This window comes from Nipponia nippon, unplaced genomic scaffold, assembly GCF_047370975.1.
Source record: "Nipponia nippon isolate SJK-2023a ecotype South Korea unplaced genomic scaffold, ASM4737097v1 scaffold_3, whole genome shotgun sequence".
Lineage (NCBI taxonomy): Eukaryota > Metazoa > Chordata > Aves > Pelecaniformes > Threskiornithidae > Nipponia > Nipponia nippon.
This window is the reverse complement of record NW_028262347.1, coordinates 79,661,749-79,680,633: the sequence shown is the minus strand read 5'-3', so window position 1 is coordinate 79,680,633 and position 18,885 is coordinate 79,661,749. Positions and strand designations below refer to the sequence as shown.

Genomic DNA, 18,885 nt, shown 5'->3' with positions numbered 1-18,885 from the left:
AGCTTAGCTGTATTTAAAAATAACAGTCAAAGTAAGTTTTCCAATTTGATATATCAAATACTCATTAGGACATTGTGCCAGATTGCCAGCACTGTAATAGAATATTTATAAGCAATACAAGAGTTTTCATGGACATCTCAGCTTCTTCCTGAGAGGACCAGCTGAACGGCTGGTGCAGCTTTTAAGAGCATCCAAGCAATACTGACTGTGATGTGTAATTATTTTACAACGTAACAGAACTTTATATTGGAAAACTGAAACAAAGTAACTTCTTTCACATAGAGGACTGAAGTGGAATTGCTATCAGTTATAGTCCCTACAGAATTTCCATAATCTGAAACTAGTAAAATAAATTCCAATTGTCACTTTCTTTTAAAGCTCAACAGTTGTCCTGTCTCCAAGAGCCAATTTTGTTTCTCTCATAAAAATCCTACCTGCTTGTAACCTGACAAAGTACTCAGAAATATCTACATTTGATATAAACCTGTCAGAAGACATAAAACAGAAGTTGAAATGATTGTAAGATACGTGCCCATGGTTATGGAAGAAAAAAAATAATCAGAAATTATATGAATGAGGACCCTAAATAAAAGACTACTTACAAATAAAATAATTAGCCTAATGCGTTAGGAATGTATGCTCACACACCAAAGGAAAACAGCACAGATTATTGTAGATTATCTGGCTAAGATTTTATCGCTAAACCATCTGCATTCATTCAGAGAAATGCTTCCAATCTCATGAGGACTCAAGATGCAGAGTAATTTTGCAGATGCAGAGTGCATTTACAAAACATTACTTTCACAAAGTAAGAAAAAGAATCAACTGCAAACATTTCTGGTTAACATCATCTGTTATTCTCTGCCAATACTTTCAATCTTGAATATCTTTGTACAATTTCTCTGTGGAGGCAGCATGAACCAGCTCAGTAACACCTGGAACCAACTGCTGTTTGCTCTTAGTTATCTAACAGAGCCCAGAATATTACATTATGCACCTGATATCCCTGATAAAACTGGAAGATAATATATTCCAGCTGAGAAATGAGAAATCACTTTTATGTATTTTATTTGTGAAAATGAAGTTAAATTGCTATCCCTGTGACACGGCTATTTTGTGGTGTGGGAAAAGAGTAAAGAAACCTTGACGTAAGTTGTAAGTTGTTTTTGTAATGATAGCCGAGAATAATAACAACTGTTCTCCGGCAATCCAAAGGAGGCTACCACATTTGTCTCCCTAAGGAGCCATCAACAAAAAAGGAAGAAAGGAGTGGCAGAGCATATGACCAGCACTGCTCCTCCAGTGTGCTCTTCATGAAGTTCTCCCAGGCTAAAATAGTTGTTCACGGCACAGAAACATTATATTCCTCTGCAGGTATGTAGCAAGAGTGCTCTGCCCCAGGATAGCTGGGGCGGTTCCAAGAGGTGCTAGGCTCCTTGTACCCAACGTTACTTCAAGTTCCTTACTGAATCACGTACATCTCTCCAAGTATGACTTCTTCATCCAGCACAAGTATTTTTAAAATATTAAGTGAACACTGAAGTCTACCTTGAAACAAAATAGGAGTTATTTGACAGGAAAGCAAAGGCAAGGCTTGGTGGCAGAACTCTGATCGTGGCAACAGCTCTTTCAGCAGCGCGCCTGGCATTGCCCAAATTGCACCATACTTTTCCACATTTACAGTAAATATTTAAAATTCTTTTTAGCTGAATTTATATAGGAATAACCTAACAGGTAGTGAAACATCAATGAAGTGCTTATTGTTTTAACTATTAAATTACATACCCTTTTGTACTTTCAAACACTACTACTAAGTTACAGATGCTTAATCATTATGGCTTTTGTCAATGATTAACTAGCTACCTTGGCAAGCATAGCCATTACATAACCATTTCTGAAGACTGTCAAAATATACTAATATATTCATTACTGAAAAAGTTATAATTAATTTTTTTTCATAAGCACAAAAAACCTTTAAGTAAAATGTCTAGTATTCATGCAATAAACCATTTGCCTTCTGTCTTCTCCGTATTTTGTGCATGTTTACACAAGTGTATGCTTTCATTGGCAGGTTTCACTTAATATGCATTGATCCTTGTTTTTATGAAAATAAAAACCCTTCTAAACTAAAAAGGATAACGAGTATGAAGTTCATTTAAGTAGTATTCACAAAGAGTATTTTGCTTTACAAAAAAAGCTGTACATGTTACAACAGCAGATGTAGTAGCTGCAGCGTGATGATTCCACTCAAGCATCTGTATAAGTCAACATTTCTTCTTGCTCCTAAGACTAGAAAAATTCTGCGCCACAAAGACATTGGCAGAGGATTTTCTCAGTTTCCCATACAATATTTTTGTCTCCATAACCCCTTTCCTACACCCACATACAAACACACACACAGAGTGAACTCAAAACAAGAGAGTACGACATCATAGAAAAATAAGAACACAATTTCATGGAATTATGGTTTTACTGGTGCTCTCTCATAGCCTGTTATCTCTGAAACATGTCTATTTTCAGAACTCCTCCTCCTTTCCACCACCACACTGAAAATACTCAATGTGTAACTTACCTACAAACTTGAAACAGGTCTTAAAAGAAATCACAGTCAGATTATCAAAGTACCTAATCATGCAGCGATCGGTTATTTGCTTCATTTTTGGAAAGAGATGGTGGGAGACTAAACTCCTGGCCCTTCCACATTTAATATTTGCCACGCTAGGGATAATCCCTGTAAGGAAACAGGTCTCTGAGATGCAAAGGTCTCTGAGAAGCAGTAACAAAGTCTGGATTTACTGCAAAAACAAATTGATCGTGTAAAGGGCTTGCTTGCAAATATCAAGGTTAAAGTTGAAACAATCATTACCTCTAGGTCAGTTTGAGAATGTTGTGGCTGAACACAGCACATTTAAAACTAGTGGCTGCAGTAGATGTTTTTAGAAAATTTAGGTGAATAGGAAGAGCCTGAAATATGTAAGTTGCAGGATATTTCCAATATCCTGATTCAACACATAAAAAACAACTGAAAATAAAAATAACAGAAAATAAAATTTGTCACCTAAAATATGAAGTCCAGTCTCCTATCTGGGAAAGGATGCATGTTTTCTCCTCTATCCTGTGACATTTGATTCAGTTTTCATACTTTGTAACCTTACATACTAGTAATATTTTATAATTTACAAAGTATTAAGAACTTAAGAGAATCTACTATGCATGAGATGAAAAATTTTCATGAGTCACCTCTTCATCAAGACTGCCAGTTGCACCCCGCGCAAAAAAAACCATAAAAACTTTGTATTTTTTCCCCTCTACACAGTTGTACTCCAAGATATCATATACAACTTATAAGCATCCTTGCCTTTAAACCAAATCAAAATTCACGTACCCTAATTTTGAAAAATTATAGTAAAATTGCAAAGTTAAGCTCTTAAAAGTTACGTAATGAAAAATTCTATGCAACCTTGATTATGCTACGTTATTTTACGTTATGCGTTAAACAGAAGTGGAATTACACAGCTTGTAAGGCAAGCTGGTCTATATTAGTCTGCAGCAGGAAAAAAGCTGTTAATTTACTGGTTGATCAAAAAGGAAGAACATTCTTTGCCTAAGAAGAAAGGGAGAAAAGACAATCCTCTTTCTCTGATCCGTAAGTACTTGCAGAAATGGAGGAACACTAGAGAGTTTCTTGAAGGAAGAATACACTCCACAGAGGCAAGTCTACTGGCTTCAGAAAGCAGGGACCATGATGAGTTTTACTTTTCTCCCCTGAACACATTTCCCTAATTGCATCAGAAGATGCAGAGATAACACACTTCTAATCTCACATGGGAAGAGTTGCTAAAGCTTTGAAACACTGCAAATATTTTGCTGATTGATATTAGAAGCGGTGAAAATAATATGGGAATATTTTCTGAGCCCGGCAGCAGCATTTCTTTGGTTCCAGGACTTTCCTTCCCATTGGATTTTAAAAGACACGATCCAAAAGGAGAGAGGAAAGGCAAGATTTCCTTCTTGAAAATTAACAACTTTTATCAACTTTTCCAGACAAGTAATTAGCCAACACCATAAGCAAGTACTTTTAAAGACAGGACTGAAACAGATGAATTAACATGCTGTACAAGTAAGTTAGCAATAAGAAGATGTACACAAAAGCAGTGCTGATTAATGACAGGTCAGGTGTGAACAGTACCACATGACCACCTGACTTTGTACGTTACACCAAGCAGAAGTATTCTTCAACTAGATGTACTCTGTCAGACTGTGAGGAGCATATATGATTCTTCTATGTTGCAGCACCAACTTCTATTAGCCCACCACAGGTCAAAGAAAATGCAATGATAAGGCCAACGTGGCTTATTTAGGCAAAGTATTGGGATTTTAAAATTAAGTTTATTTTGTGGCATACACAGAACAGGTGTTTTCCAGCTATATAGAAAGGTATAATGGTGTTGCCAGAAACTCTTGTATCATGCAATACACATGATATATGGCATGCAGGTTCCCACTATTCTAACAAAAATCTCAGTTCTTAGGATGTCACTGTTTTGTTAGTTGTTCAGTTATTTTTACTTTGAAAAAATAAGGAAATGACTTAATAAGATTATAAAACGTAATTTACAAGTCAGGGCTACAAATCCACATTTTTCCTGGTGCGAACCACTTTTAAAAGTAAGAACATATGTAAGGCAATACTAACATAAGCAACACCTGTCATGTGGCAAGAAGAGTATTATCAACAGTAAACCATAACATCAGGATACAAATTCTGTAGAGAAAACAAGCAAGGGTTGTCAAAGAGGAGGTAGCCATACTAAACATGAAAGATTCCTTACATATTATTCAAGTGCAAAGCAGCCATAATGCAGAATCTGCATTAATAGAAAGTTAAGGCCCTAGGAACATCTGTTTAACATTTATGTCCCTCCCAAGCAAAAATCTAAAACCTCAATCTGTATGATTATAAAAACATTCAGTCAAAGGCAAGACATAGAAAGTCATCTTGGATTGCTAGACAAAATGCTACCATTTCTCTCCTGAAAGAGAACTTTGAATTGCTTATAATTGCAGTATATACAAAGACACAGTTAAAAAATTAGCATTGGCACCAATATCACAACCTACAAAGGCCAAAAAGCCCAAAATACTTATTGAAATGACTGCTTAACACTGCTCAGCTACAAAAATTGGGGCAGACCCTACACAGAAACAAACAGAAAAAGACAGCAAAAAAGCAACTAATCAGCCAAGGAAGAGGGGGAAAGCACAGACTGAAAAAATACAGAGCACAATCACATAATCACTAACAGTCGCTATTCAACTACTTTGCAGTTACTGAGCAGCTTCAATCCCTGTTGGCATCTCCTTGTAGCTTCTTTCCAAGATTTAGTGGCACCCGATAGAAGCTACTTCATGGGTCCTGACTCTCTGAAGTGGAGCCTCATTGCCTAGAATATATTAAGGGAAGATAAATGTCTCTGAACAGGGCCGCTCATCCCCCTCTTAAATGCAACATTTCTGCTTTAAAACTCTTCAGCTGCTTTCTATACCTTCATGATTATATATTCACAATTTCCTCCAATGTTTTCTTTCAATTATGTAACACATTCATTATACTCTGAATAGTTCTAAAAATTGTTTGTTTTGCCAAGATTACTGTTTAAGAAGTAACTAATAACAGGACAGCCACGAAACTATTTGGGAGGTAATTAAACTATTTATCCAAATATCATACCCTCTCACTTTCACACAACAGAAGCAATTACTAATGGAGAAAAAAAATTACAAAGCAGAAATTAATTTTCAGCAAACAGACGTAAGAGGGGTATTCATCTCACCTAATGTCAAGCACCTCACTTTTACATGTTTAGGTTGAGTGGAACTCAATGGACTTTCCACAGCCACGACTGACCTTTGAGGCCACGATTACAAATTAAAAAGCAGTACTTTTTGATCCGATCACTTCTCTGATCCAGTTAACTGCAAAGCCTTAACAAATATTTGTGCTGGCTCAACGGAGGGAGCAGAAATAAGCGGCTGGGGAGAGGGATACATGTGCTGCACAGCCAACAAATACTTGTGTATGTGCAGCCTGAATCCCCTCTGAAGAATCCAATGATTGTATCAACAGGCTGGACGTGTAAACCAGGCACTTGCATTGCCTGAAGTAAAGCAGCCGTGCCTCTTAAGTCTCTGATGAGAGCGGAAAACCGCTCTACAGATCAGACAGCATCTCTGTTAGATTAAGCAGTATCATCTTTTGACAGGGCCATGGAACTGTCATATAGGCTGGGGAGATCATGTCCATCCCACAGTTATTCATCATCCTTCCAGCAGTAAAACTCCCACAGAAATCCAGTAAATGGAAGATACAGGCACTTACTCTGAGTTGAAACAACATGCTCCAATAAATCAATAAAATTAAAAAAATAAAATAACAATTCAATGCTGGAAACTCAAGCAGAGAGTAGAATCTAGCTCAAAGAAAGACTTCAGCTGCTTGTAAAGAATAAAACAAAATCCTAGCATCAAATGGCTTTCTAATGGGAAATTTTAAATTCAACAAGTCCCTCAAGAACTTGGTAACCAGGAACTCAGTTGAGAATACTTTACATTTACATATGTGACTTTTACACTGACTTTATATTAGACCAGAAAATGTATTTCAACATATTTGATCCACATTAGACTAGTCAACCTCAAGCAGACAGAGCTCAGCCTAAGAGGTAAAGAAATACCACAGTTCTAGCTTATCAGTACAATGAGATCTGAAGCCCATCTTTAAATTAGCCACTGCTAACCCCTTTAACAACAGGAGCCAGATTTGACTTCATCATCAATGGGACACAAAGGTTTTGCAACCTTTGCCTCCAGGCTCCAGAGACAAAACTTACAAGTCTGTCACCTCAAGTTTACATCTATCTAAAGTCATGCTTGCTTTCTTCCACATAAATGGACATCAGATGCACCAAATGTGACATTACTCAAATTTGCAGCAAGGTCCTGCTGGTAAAAGAAAAATCTGGTTTTCCTACCTCATTTCTGCAACGAGTGGAGATTGGACTGTTGCTTGAACTGATTTCAAGCTCAAATAGATTCAAGTCTGCACACAATACCAATACGACATTTAGCTTTTTGATGCGTTTTTTTTCTCCTCTAAATGTGAGTTTTCATATCCAAAAAGTGAATACTTCAGTGATTTCTGTAATTGGGAACAGGAACAACTGCATTTCTTTCTAGTGAAAGCTGAACTGAAGCTAAAGTCAGAAGCACCTATATGTCAAAGTAAAGCTTTCAAATCTCTCTTTTAAGTCTATATCTGCTGAATCCTTTAAGTTCTTGTAAGAGTTGACTAGTCAGGACTTCAGTATCAGTCAATAGTAATATTAGTTAACAAACTATATAATATTACATTAGGGTTATTGGTAACCTATAATGTTCTTAACTTTACAATTTTCTTCAAGAAGTGTTTTGGGTGGGGTCTTTGTTGGGGTTTTTTTTGGTTGGTTGGTTTGGCTTGTTGAGGTTCTGGGTTTTTTTGGAGGGGGGGTTGTTTGGTTTTGGTTTTTTGTTTTGTTTTGGTTTTTTTAAACTACATTATGATCCAGTCTGATGTCTAGATGATTCCTGACTCTAAACCAAGCAAGCACTGTCAAAGACTTAAGTGGAAAACTGTGTGTTGAAGTCTTTAGTCTTGCTTCAACTTTTATTGTAAAATGCCTAGGAATCCTGAAAAACTGGCAATTTGTAATTTTTTTTCTTTCTCTATTTATCCTGTCTCTGTTTCCACTTTTATAGTAAATAATGAGCTCTGACACATGGTTGAGAATTGACTACAAGCTTAACCTATAGAATAAGAATACTATTATTAACATGACATTAAAAAAAAAAAAATCAGCCTGGACAACAGTATGAGGGAGGTTTATTCAATTTATCACAGTAGTTATTAATGCATGTAAAGCAAATATTCGGACTGGAGTTAATAATATCCAGGATTTTTGAGGCATGACTAATGAAGCGAGTATATTTTATTAACAAGAGATTCAAAAGAACAATGGGATTTTTTTTTTCCGCAAGAAACTAAGCCATGGCAACATCTTAGTAACCACTATGTTATAGAGTACTCTGTGTACGTCTCTGACACGTGCTCTCTTTCAAGTTCAAATACGGTTCCATAAGTACTACTTACAGCTCACCACAGTTTCTAATAAAAACCCCACTTCCCTGTTATATATACCTTTATGCTTGCAACACACTCTCCCTTTTTCTTTTTCTCTCTCTCCAAAGAATCTCCAGGTCTTGCTCTTTATCCAATGTGTTTCAATGTCAGTATCTCTTCAAGTCACTGTTATATTCTACTCAAATTATTCTATATTTGAGCAAGATTCCAATGATTACACATGTTAATCATAGCAACCATATTAATGTGGGCTTCAAACTTTTACAGATTCTAAATCATTCATGACAACATTCTGTAGGCGATGAAGCCTAAAGAATACAGTGTTTAGCACACAGATGCTCCATGTGTTTGCTGAACACTTACACATGAAGACCACAACTACTGAGAAACAAAGATTTGATGCATCATTTAAGAGGCTGTTTTCTTTACATGTACATTAAAAGCTAGGATTTGATTTATTGATTGATATTTGAACCAATGCAAGGTCACATTCGGACAAACACAACATTTATGTATTTGCTATTTGATCCAAGGTCACGTTCACACAAATGTGTCATCTGAGTATTTGCTATATTTTTATTACTGTATTAATGAACTCAAAGCTCTCTTACTTTCCCCATGTGTCCCAAAACTCTTTATCCATTTATTTGGAAGTCATCTGTTTTTTCTAAATTTTGCAGCACTGTACAAATGTCTTACAAGATAATTACGTGAGCCAAGATTTTTAATTGATTAACAGTTAGGGATATGTCGACTTCAGAAATCAGTGCTCAGATTGAGGCTAAATCTGGTTGTACGGTATACCCAGAATTGAGAGCATTTTAAAAAAAGGAACAAACCAAAAATCCCACAAAAACTATGTCTTATGAACTGCATGCACATATTAGATGTCCTAAACCATTATCCATTTTTTTCTTCCTAAAAATAATATGTAAAAATAAGTTTGAGTGGTGTAGTCAAAGTTGATTCCGATGTGTACAGCATTTACAAACAGCCTACACATCTGTCCTAACATGCTGCTCACTGGAAACTAGATCCTCAAGACTAAATTGGAATGTTGCAATTGTTTCCTTACACATGTGATCATGGCATCTCAGATTATGCAAAGTGGCCTCTCAACAATTTTCTAACTATACCCTGATATTCTACAGAGACTTCATTTGTTGAAGGATAAAGATATCTGAGGGTAAAAGGCAAATACAAATTGCATTTTAGTGTGGTGACTAAATGATTACCTTTAATATAATCAATTTTTGAAGTAAATAAAATGTAAGCCCCTTGCTAAGCCTCCTGCAGAGTACATTTTCACTGCATATGGTAAAAATAAACTTCAGAGGGTAACAAATTAAAGACATCTGTGCAACTAAAAATGTCAATTAAAATTATAATCTAATACATACAGAGGCAGTGCCAGGCAAAATTTTTGGCCATTTTCCATTAAACATATTGACTGTGCCATTACATAAACCTCTGTAACTCAGAAGCTTTACTTGCTCACATGCTTGATCAAAAAAAAAAAAAAAACCAAAGAAAAAACCCCCCACAACATATATGACCGTTCTGTCCAGAAAGACATCATAACTTTTACAAGCAAAGCTGTCTAGTAACTCTTACTAAAAAACGTGAAATTTTAGACATACTATATTTATGAAAAGAAATAAAAACCATTTGCCACTAACTTAAGAGTCAAGCAAAAACTTTGATGCACTTTCTAAAACTGTGATAATATTTCAACAACCTTTAGGGTTCATGTATATGTATGGATACCTTAAAATGTGTTTTTATAAACTAGGATATAAGAATCCCTTTTGTTTTATATCCACAGACCACTATGTGTGATTGCAATTGGTATCTATTGTCGATAATTCCTTATTGGCAGGACTGGTAGTAACATACTCTTCAGAACTTAGAATCCGTGCTGTGTTATAAATAAAAATACCTGCCTTCAGTTTAAATTTATAGTAAAATGAAAGATAAGAAATAATTAACTGATCTTTTGTTCTGTGAGCATATTTATTATTCCTGTATGATTTCAACCACAGCATTCTCCTGGAGAAGCTGACTGCTCATGGCTTGAATAAGTGCACTCTGCGCTGAGTTAAAAACTGGCTGGACAGCTGAGCCCAGAGAGTGCTGGTGAATGGAGTTAAATCCAGTTGGCGGCCAGTCACGAGTGGTGTTCCCCAGGGCTCAGTGTTGGGGCTGGTCCTGTTCAATATCTTCACTGATGATCTGGATGAGGGGATCGAGTGCACCCTCAGTAAGTTTGCAGATGACACCAAGTTGGGGGGAAGTGTCGATCTGCTGGAGGGTAGGAAGGCCCTGCAGAGGGACCTGGACAGGCTGGATCGATGGGCCGGGGCCAACTGCATGAGATTCAACAAGGCTCAGTGCCGGGTCCTGCACTTGGGTCACAACAACCCCATGCAACGCTACAGGCTGGGGGAGGAGGGGCTGGAGAGCTGCCTGGCAGAAAAGGACCTGGGGGTGTTGGCTGACAGCTGCCTGAACATGAGCCAGCAGTGTGCCCAGGTGGCCAAGAGGGCCAATGGCATCCTGGCTTGTATCAGGAATCGTGTGGCCAGCAGGACCAGGGAGGTGATAGTACCCCTGTACTCGGCACTGGTGAGGCTGCACCTCAAGTACTGTGTTCAGTTTTGGGCCCCTCACTACAAGAAGGACATCGAGGTGCTGGAGTGTGTCCAGAGGAGGGCAACGAAGCTGGTGAGGGGTCTAGAACACAAGTCTTATGAGGTGCGGCTGAGGGAGCTGGGGTTGTTTAGTCTGGAGAAGAGGAGGCTGAGGGGAGACCTTATTGCTCTCTACAACTACCTGAAAGGAGGTTGTAGCGAGGTGGGGGTCGGTCTCTTCTCCCTTGTAACAAGCGATAGGACGAGAGGAAGCGGCCTCAAGCTGCGCCAGGGGAAGTTTAGGTTGGACATGAGGAAAAACTTGTTCACTGAAAGGGTAGTCAGGCATTGCAACAGGCTGCGCAGGGAAGTGGTTGAGTCCCCATCCCTGGAGGTATTTAAAAGACGGTGGTGCTTGAGGACACGGTTTAGTGGTGGACTTGGCAGTGCTAGGTTAACGGTTGGACTCAATGATCTTAAGGGTCTTTTCCAACCTTAATGATTCTATGATTCTGTGAACCTTGCTTACTTTTTGACAGAAGAGCAAAGGAATGTTCCCGTGACATAAATACTTCAATTGAATACAACCTAATTCAAGGCCACATATTATATATAATAATAATATATTATTATTATGCCACATAATCTAATATTTTACCAATACCAAATAGTTTTGAGTTTGTTGACTGGTAATGAAAATTTTGAAGTTGTATATAATTTTGTGAGTTTAAACAACATGATAAAAGCTTGAGAGCATTAAGTTGTAACAGTACACAAATTTGAGAGGTAGAATTCATATCGGGTTTTACTATTACCACCATTAAAGCACTGGGAAAGGGCCAACTTTGGGGAGAAGAAATAAAAAAGCTTCCATTTCTATTGATCTGCTCCCAAAGACATAAAATTTTAATTTCACCCCACCTTCTCCTATCATGTCTCCCTGCCCTTTCCCCTTCTCACTACACTTACAGTTCCCCCTCCCCACACGATGTCCCTGAACTACTACTCCCTATGCAAACAGCAAACACATTGTAGCTGGTTCAGAGCTACATGTTGCAACTGGCTTGCAAGTGCTCCTATGCTGATTGGCAACATACAGGCCAAACAGCACAGGTAATTGTTGAATTCATATTGCATCATTTCCTCAGTAGGGTCAATAATGTGTTTTCCTTTCTTCTTTCCAGTTACCAACTTTCATAAAAATTACAGAACTTTAATGCCTTTGCAACCACTATTCCTCTGGCAAATTTGACAAGACTTGCAGGTTCAAAGTTATTGGGTGGGGGGAGAGGACAGCAGACCGCACTGCATATACCTGACTTTCTTAGGTAACTAGACTAAAAGAGATGAGAAAACAAACCTGAAAACAGTTTTCAGTATAGCAGTTTTGGAGCATAACTTTCTTCCAAGATAGATCTGGACTTTTGCCCCCTCTTTTTTTTTTTCACCCAGTTCACTTTCAGTATTTGTTTTATATTTACTAAGGTTTGTAGAACACACAAACAGTACAATGGGTGCCTGAAGTTATGTCTGTACTTGGAGTATTCTACAATTTTCCAGGGTCTCTCACTTTGACTCCTAATTGCATACTTTATTAAGAAAAAGATAATTGGCTGTCCTTGAAATAGTGGTTAAATATTCACTTTGGCTGAGGATTTCTGACCTGTGGGCAAAAATTCTAGTTCTTACAGACATCTTAATGGCAACATTCTTCCTGAATAAAGAGCTGTTGTTTTGGAACAATACTTTTCATCTAAAAAGAGAGAGAGGAAAAAAAAGGAAAAGATATCTTAAATTAAAATTACTTAATGCAAAATTTGAAAGATGGTTTGGACTTTTTAGCGTATTGGTTTAAGATCATGAAAAGCTTCACTTGAATTTTACCTACCCTTCAACCACAACCTAGGCCTTGCAATCCCCCTTTTTTGTAACAACTTCTCCACCTGGCAAACTCCCAAATTTTGCCACCCCGATCTCATTACACATGTCGTGCTCAGAACAATCAAAATAAAAACCCCACAACTCTGCATCTGTACCTGTTACTACAATAGCTCTCCTACTTATGACCAGCATTCCTTTAAAAGGAACATGAAGCCTCTTAGTTTTCTCTTTTCATTTACAGCTTAAACTACCACATCTAAACTCAGTCTCCTCCTTGTTTTGGCTTGGGACAAAAGTCCAGTTACTTTGGCATCTGATGCTGCAACTTTTGCTTCAAAGATCAACAACAACAAAAAATATCTTTCTGCCTCAAGTATACCTCCTTTTCAGTCTCCAGCACTCTCCCCATCCCCGAATCTCAGGTTTCAGTTTTGGCTTTATCCGGCACACTCAGCTTCAATACTCTTTCAGCTGTCTTATCCCTCTCTTTCATAAGCCATGTCAACCCATCCTCAAATCACCTCCTTCATCCCCTCAGGTCCTCTAGTCTTCTATCTCCGCCCCTCTAGTATCTGCACAGCTGCACTCTTCTCACCATCTGCAACCCCTTGCATGATTCATCACCAAACATAACAGACCATGATTATTCACTATTTGAAAAGCTACAGTGGAATTTACATCTGTTTCTGGAAGAGATTCAAGAAGCCTGAATTCGCCTTCTTAGCAGAGAACACCACCACTGTGTATTTTTGATGGTTTGATTTCACTGATAAACTTTATTTCCTTGCCCAGACATAATAACAAGATATATTTGATAACATAAATTCAGCTTAACAGAAGGATCTATATCCTGTAAAAGAGAATGACCCTCAGACAAGATATTACAGATTTAGGTCCCTTCTGCTTGCAAGTGTCTTTTTGAAAATTCATTGGGTAATCCCAATGGGCTAGCTTTCATAGTCTTCTACCAGTAGACAAAATCTAACGTCTTCTATAAACAGCACCTGGAGTTGTGTAGTCGACTTATTCTTCAGTGTACTACAATTTTACTTATTGCTTCAAAGTATTCTAACAGGCTCTTGTTGCTCAGCATTACATTTAAATAAATAAATAAAACCTGCTAAAAATAAACCTACTTTGATTTAATGGCATGCCACAACTCAGAGTATCCAGAGTGGAATGTGAAACAAAATTCTTTCACTTTTTGTTGTTATTGTTATTGGTGTTTTTTTATTAAGAAAAAGGCTTTCAGTTTTGTTCTGGTAATTCAGAAATTTCTACCTTAAAAAGTTTTTCTTTGTGATAGATGTATCACACAAAAACAAAGTTTACACTGAATTAACATTGCTGACAGGAGTCTTGGCAACAGGTATGAATGCAATGAATCTACATTTTTTGGCAAATGGACATCAAGTACTTGTACTTCCAAGCTACTGACATGTCAGATAGAGGATATACTTAGGACACATGACTTCACAGGTCTAAATCAGGTCATTCGCTACAGTATAGAGATCACAAGCCTCACACTCCTGCACCATCAAAAAATGTCAAAATATAACCAATTATTTTCCTGATATCTAAGCTCTCTGCTCATCCTTCGTATGACAGGAAGGGTGTCTACTTACCAGCTTAACAGCCTGCTAGTGACAATAGTATCACCACTGCTGCCTGCCTGCCACCCTACTTCTCCTCCCCACTTCTTTTAACTAGGGAAGCACCTGAATTACAGAAAGGTGGAAGAAAAACAACAGTCCAATGAAACAGCCAGGATAAGAAAACCTGTTTAAAAAGTCATATATGTACTTACATATACCAGTTTTAATTCACTTTGTAAGGCATGTTAGCTGAATGAATCAGACTTTGAAAAAGCAGTTAGGGGGACACGGTACTCATAGCCCTCTGCAGAGCCAAACTGAAGTTGTTGGTTGCAAAATAAAGTTATGTTAAGGGTACAGTTAGACAAGCCAGCTTAAGTAATGTAATAGCTCCCTGACATCAAAAGGATATCCCTTCCTTAGCTCCCTGACATTGTCAGCCCTGCATCTTCCTTCTCCCTTCTTCATTTGCAGCCACACAGCTCCATTCTGCCTGTGCTGGCTCTCACACTTGTCTGACCTCTCTGGCCACATCTATAATAGTAAATAAAACAGGGCCAGAGCACAGGCTTGAGCCATGCTGTTAGCGTCCTCTCTGACACCATTTTGGCCCATACCAACTTGGCACTCTCCCAGACAAATGTGCAGGCACAGTTAAGGGGACAGCAAATGCAGAGCACTAAACTGCTCTCCACTGGCAGTTTGGATGCAACCGTGCTGTTCTGGGAGGAAGACTGTTAGGTGTGTGCAACCTTGCCACTTTGTTCCAGGTCCAAAGAACAGTCCCTGGCGTATTTTATTCCCTATTTTATTCACACTGCCCCAGTGAAACAATTCAGCTCATCATTAAGCCAGTAGAAACGTTAACGCAGGAAAAACATAGCTAGAGATAGCTGAACAGACTCACTAAGGGGCAGCAAAAAAGGAAGGATAGAAACACAAGGACGGTAGCAAAGGAAAGCAGCATGAAGAGGGAGCGTGACTGATCTGTAACAGTTGCTAGATCAGGCCATGCTGTGTAACCACACCTCTCCCTGTAAGCCTCATATTTGCAGGGCTATCAGGAACAACACAGAGAGGCGACATCCTATTCTATTTTTTTTTCATACTTACGTGTTCATATATGTATATACACATGCACACGCAAACATGCATACCATGTAGAAGAGAAATAAAATGAATGATAGCTGCAAAGCGAACCATTCTATATTCTTAAAGGATAATCACTATTACATTTCCATGGGACTAATTACAGGATTTATAATCTTGAGAAAATGCAACTCCTTGTAAATTTGATTAGCATTATGGCAGCTCAGTATGCTGAAAATCGGTTGCCCAAAACATATATTTAAGTTGAACGTTTGACAGCTGTTTGAAAATACTGGCCTCTTTTTGTACAGTCCCATCTCTATGGAAGCACAGTACACAAAATGTACAGCTGCTGTTTTTTTTCAACAGTAGTATCCTGTGCTCCTTGTCTCTTAGTTACATATATTCTAAAGCTGCTACCTGATTTGCTTCCAATCAGACTGGCCTGCTTAACAGCAGTCTTTTGTCCTGAGGTGGAGAAGAACAAATAAATAAATAAATGAATGAAGAATTCATTTCAGAGGTAAAAAACAGCTCAAATTTCTTATGTGCTCTTCTCTTTGGGCAGCTATGTGGAATATGAATATACACATTACACCATTTTTAAATTTCACATATATACAGCATAACAACATAAGTCTACCTTATGCCCACAGAGCAAAATGTCCAACAACCAACTGGTCAGAAATGACCACAGACAGAACATTCTCCTGTTTACCTAGCTCTCTTATAGTGAAACTGCATCCATACAGCAACTTACACTGACAGCAAACCCACTCAAAACCCCCTCACAATGCAGCACACTTACTCCAAAATGAATGTTTACTTCCAGGCTGAGAAAAAAGATTTGAAAAGCCACACTTCTAACCATTTTCAACTTTGCTGAGTAAACTTCAATGTCCAACATTCTGTGCATACCTACATTGGCTAGTTTTTCAAATTATTCTTAGAACTCCTAACCTTCACCAAGAATCTAGTTCTAGCCTCCATTAGAAACATAATTTTTATGCTAGTAGTGCATAGTTCTTATAATCTTCCCCTGAAAATTGCCGACAAGCCAACAATATTCACTACGACCTGCGGGTTGCCATTAATTTTATTTTATTTCAACATCAGAGTGGGTGAATTCATCGACCATTGTAATGGAGCATTCATCGGCCCTATTGTACAGAATGCTATCAAGCGCTGCCTGCTAAACAGCCCCGGAGTCTCCAAAGCAGTCTCTTGATACAACACCCACCTTCTCCCTCTTCCTCCCCCTCAAATTCAAATGGTTCCGTATTATATTTTTCAGCCTTACTACTCTAGGGAATACTTTCCACACATGTTCAATAAAGATGCGAGAAGGTTTTGTTTTGTTTAATACAAGCCTGTACCGTGACTCCAATGCCATGTACTTAATAACATTCCTTCTGAAGCAGTAACGCTAACAGGAGGCTAGGAAACGTCATCCGTAATTCAAGTCTTCACTTTCAAATAGATTTTGCAAATAGACAAAAGTTCTTCTTACCATCTGAACACTCACATTCTGGTTTAAATTCAGTGTTTTCTTCTATGAATTGCTACAACAATCATTTCCAGTAAATAATTATTTAAAACAAAACAAAACCAGGCATGTAGCACTCTTATTTGTGTAAAAAAAAAAATGAATGGCAATACAATCCTATATGCAGATAACAGAAATTACTCAGACAACATAACCGTGCTGGATGCATGGATACATACAACAAGACAGTTAGCCCTGCCTCCAAACCTTAATCATAAGCTGTAGAAGAGTTTCAAATGATCCATTTTCTTCTTAAATCTAAATAACATCAGGACAGATTGTGGTATCATTTTTCCATGCAAAATACATCAAACTCTAAACTATTCACAACAATAAATGCTCTCAGCTCCAGGATTTTGTACACTCATAGATGAGTAAGAAGTTACTCAATCAGCAGTTAATTTGCACACTGAACAGCAGCTCTGGTTTCTTTTTACATACTTATCAACAAACTGAAAATGGACTAAGGAGATACGAAAATATGAAGTAATACAAAAATATTGGACTAACTTGCTTTCACATGTGTTTCAGCTACCTGGCATCAAATGCCAAAGAATCTTACAACTTCAGTAGCTGCTAACTACTCTGAGTTCCTCAAGGCAGGCAGACTTATGAACAAGTTCCTTTTACTATTTGGAAAGATTAAGTGAATAATCTCTTAGTTTATAATTTTTTTTAAAAACCATGATAGTATATCAGCATTTCTAGAAAGGGATAGGTAATTTGCCAAGTGCTTGCAAATTTATCTCGTACTGTTAGTGTTTCCACAAGCATGAGACAACTTGAACTTAAAACAATAAATTTAGATGAATATAGTACCACAGAACAAACTATGCCTGTTTGGTAGTTCTCCTCTTTCAATCTGCAAAGTAAAAAAAAGTTTCTACAGCTTATGCTTACAGCATTTTAAAACACAGCAAACAATCACACAAACCAGTCATGTAACAACCTAAGTCTAAATCAGGATTAGAATACCAGTGAATTGTATTTTATAATTTGTATTAATCTGTGCATGAGAAGCCCTTCACTGGACACAGAGATTATACTTCCTAGATACTTAAGACACATGCAATGCACTTATAAATAAATATTGTTTCATAAGCAGAAACTATTAGAACTGGTATGAGGAAGTGGAATCAGATTTGGCAACATTTCAATGCCACATGCAATCTGGTCACACAACAATCTGCTCATATCAATTTAACATTTTTAAAACATGCCAAATATCACCTTCTTTAAGATTGAGAGATTTTAGTTTTGTTTTGAGGGTAGTGATGATTTACAGCCTAACCTTACCAGATAAGTACTTTTTCATTCAGTGAATATTCAGCATTCTACTTCATAAAAAGTCGTTCAATATTTAATTTTACAGAGCTGGTCCTGTGAAATGCTGAGCACTCTACTTCTATAATATTAAGAATTCAGAATTCTGCTGGATTTTTACATAGACTTTTACACAGAAGTCTAACACAGCAATAGATATTGGAACACAAAGAAATTTCACTTACTCTCTTCTCCTGATTCTGCTACTGCTTTCCATTTATCAACTATTTGTTTGCACTACTTGCTCAGATTTCTTTCCTTGTCAGTTGACTATACATTAATCACTCTTTACAGAAAGTCTACCTTAAATGTTTTTTCTTCTCTAGTTGTTCAAAAAGAATGCCAAGATAGCTCCCAGTCCACATATGTACTCACCACTTCACGCAGCATCTTGCAAGGTTGAAACAGAAGTTTTTTTCCAGAATCTGTTTCCTTTCCATTTCATGTGCACGCTGGTGATAACAAGTGGCTCTTCATTAATAAAAAACTGCTGACATTCTTTCTTAAGAAAAAAAAAAAAAAACCAAAGAGTCAAGAAAATTTCCCAAAGCTTACTATTCTAATTTTATAATGATATCATGTAATATAATGATTTTTAATATTTATTTATGCTTTTCAGAAAAAACCACTGTCTTTTCACTTGAG

At 37.5% G+C, this 18,885-nt stretch overlaps 1 protein-coding gene across 4 annotated transcripts in view; it reads right to left on the bottom strand.

Annotated features, from left to right (window-relative positions):
• Positions 1 to 18,885, bottom strand: part of PPARA (peroxisome proliferator activated receptor alpha) — a 45,412-nt gene that overhangs the window by 23,207 nt on the left and 3,320 nt on the right. For 3 of the 4 annotated variants that reach the window (XR_015706268.1, XM_087764356.1, XM_087764355.1), the window contains exon 3: positions 18,616 to 18,742. The gene's annotated coding sequence lies outside the window, so the exon portion shown is untranslated. The remainder of the gene's footprint in view (positions 1 to 18,615; positions 18,743 to 18,885) is intronic. The other variant, XM_087764357.1, reaches the window with a different exon arrangement.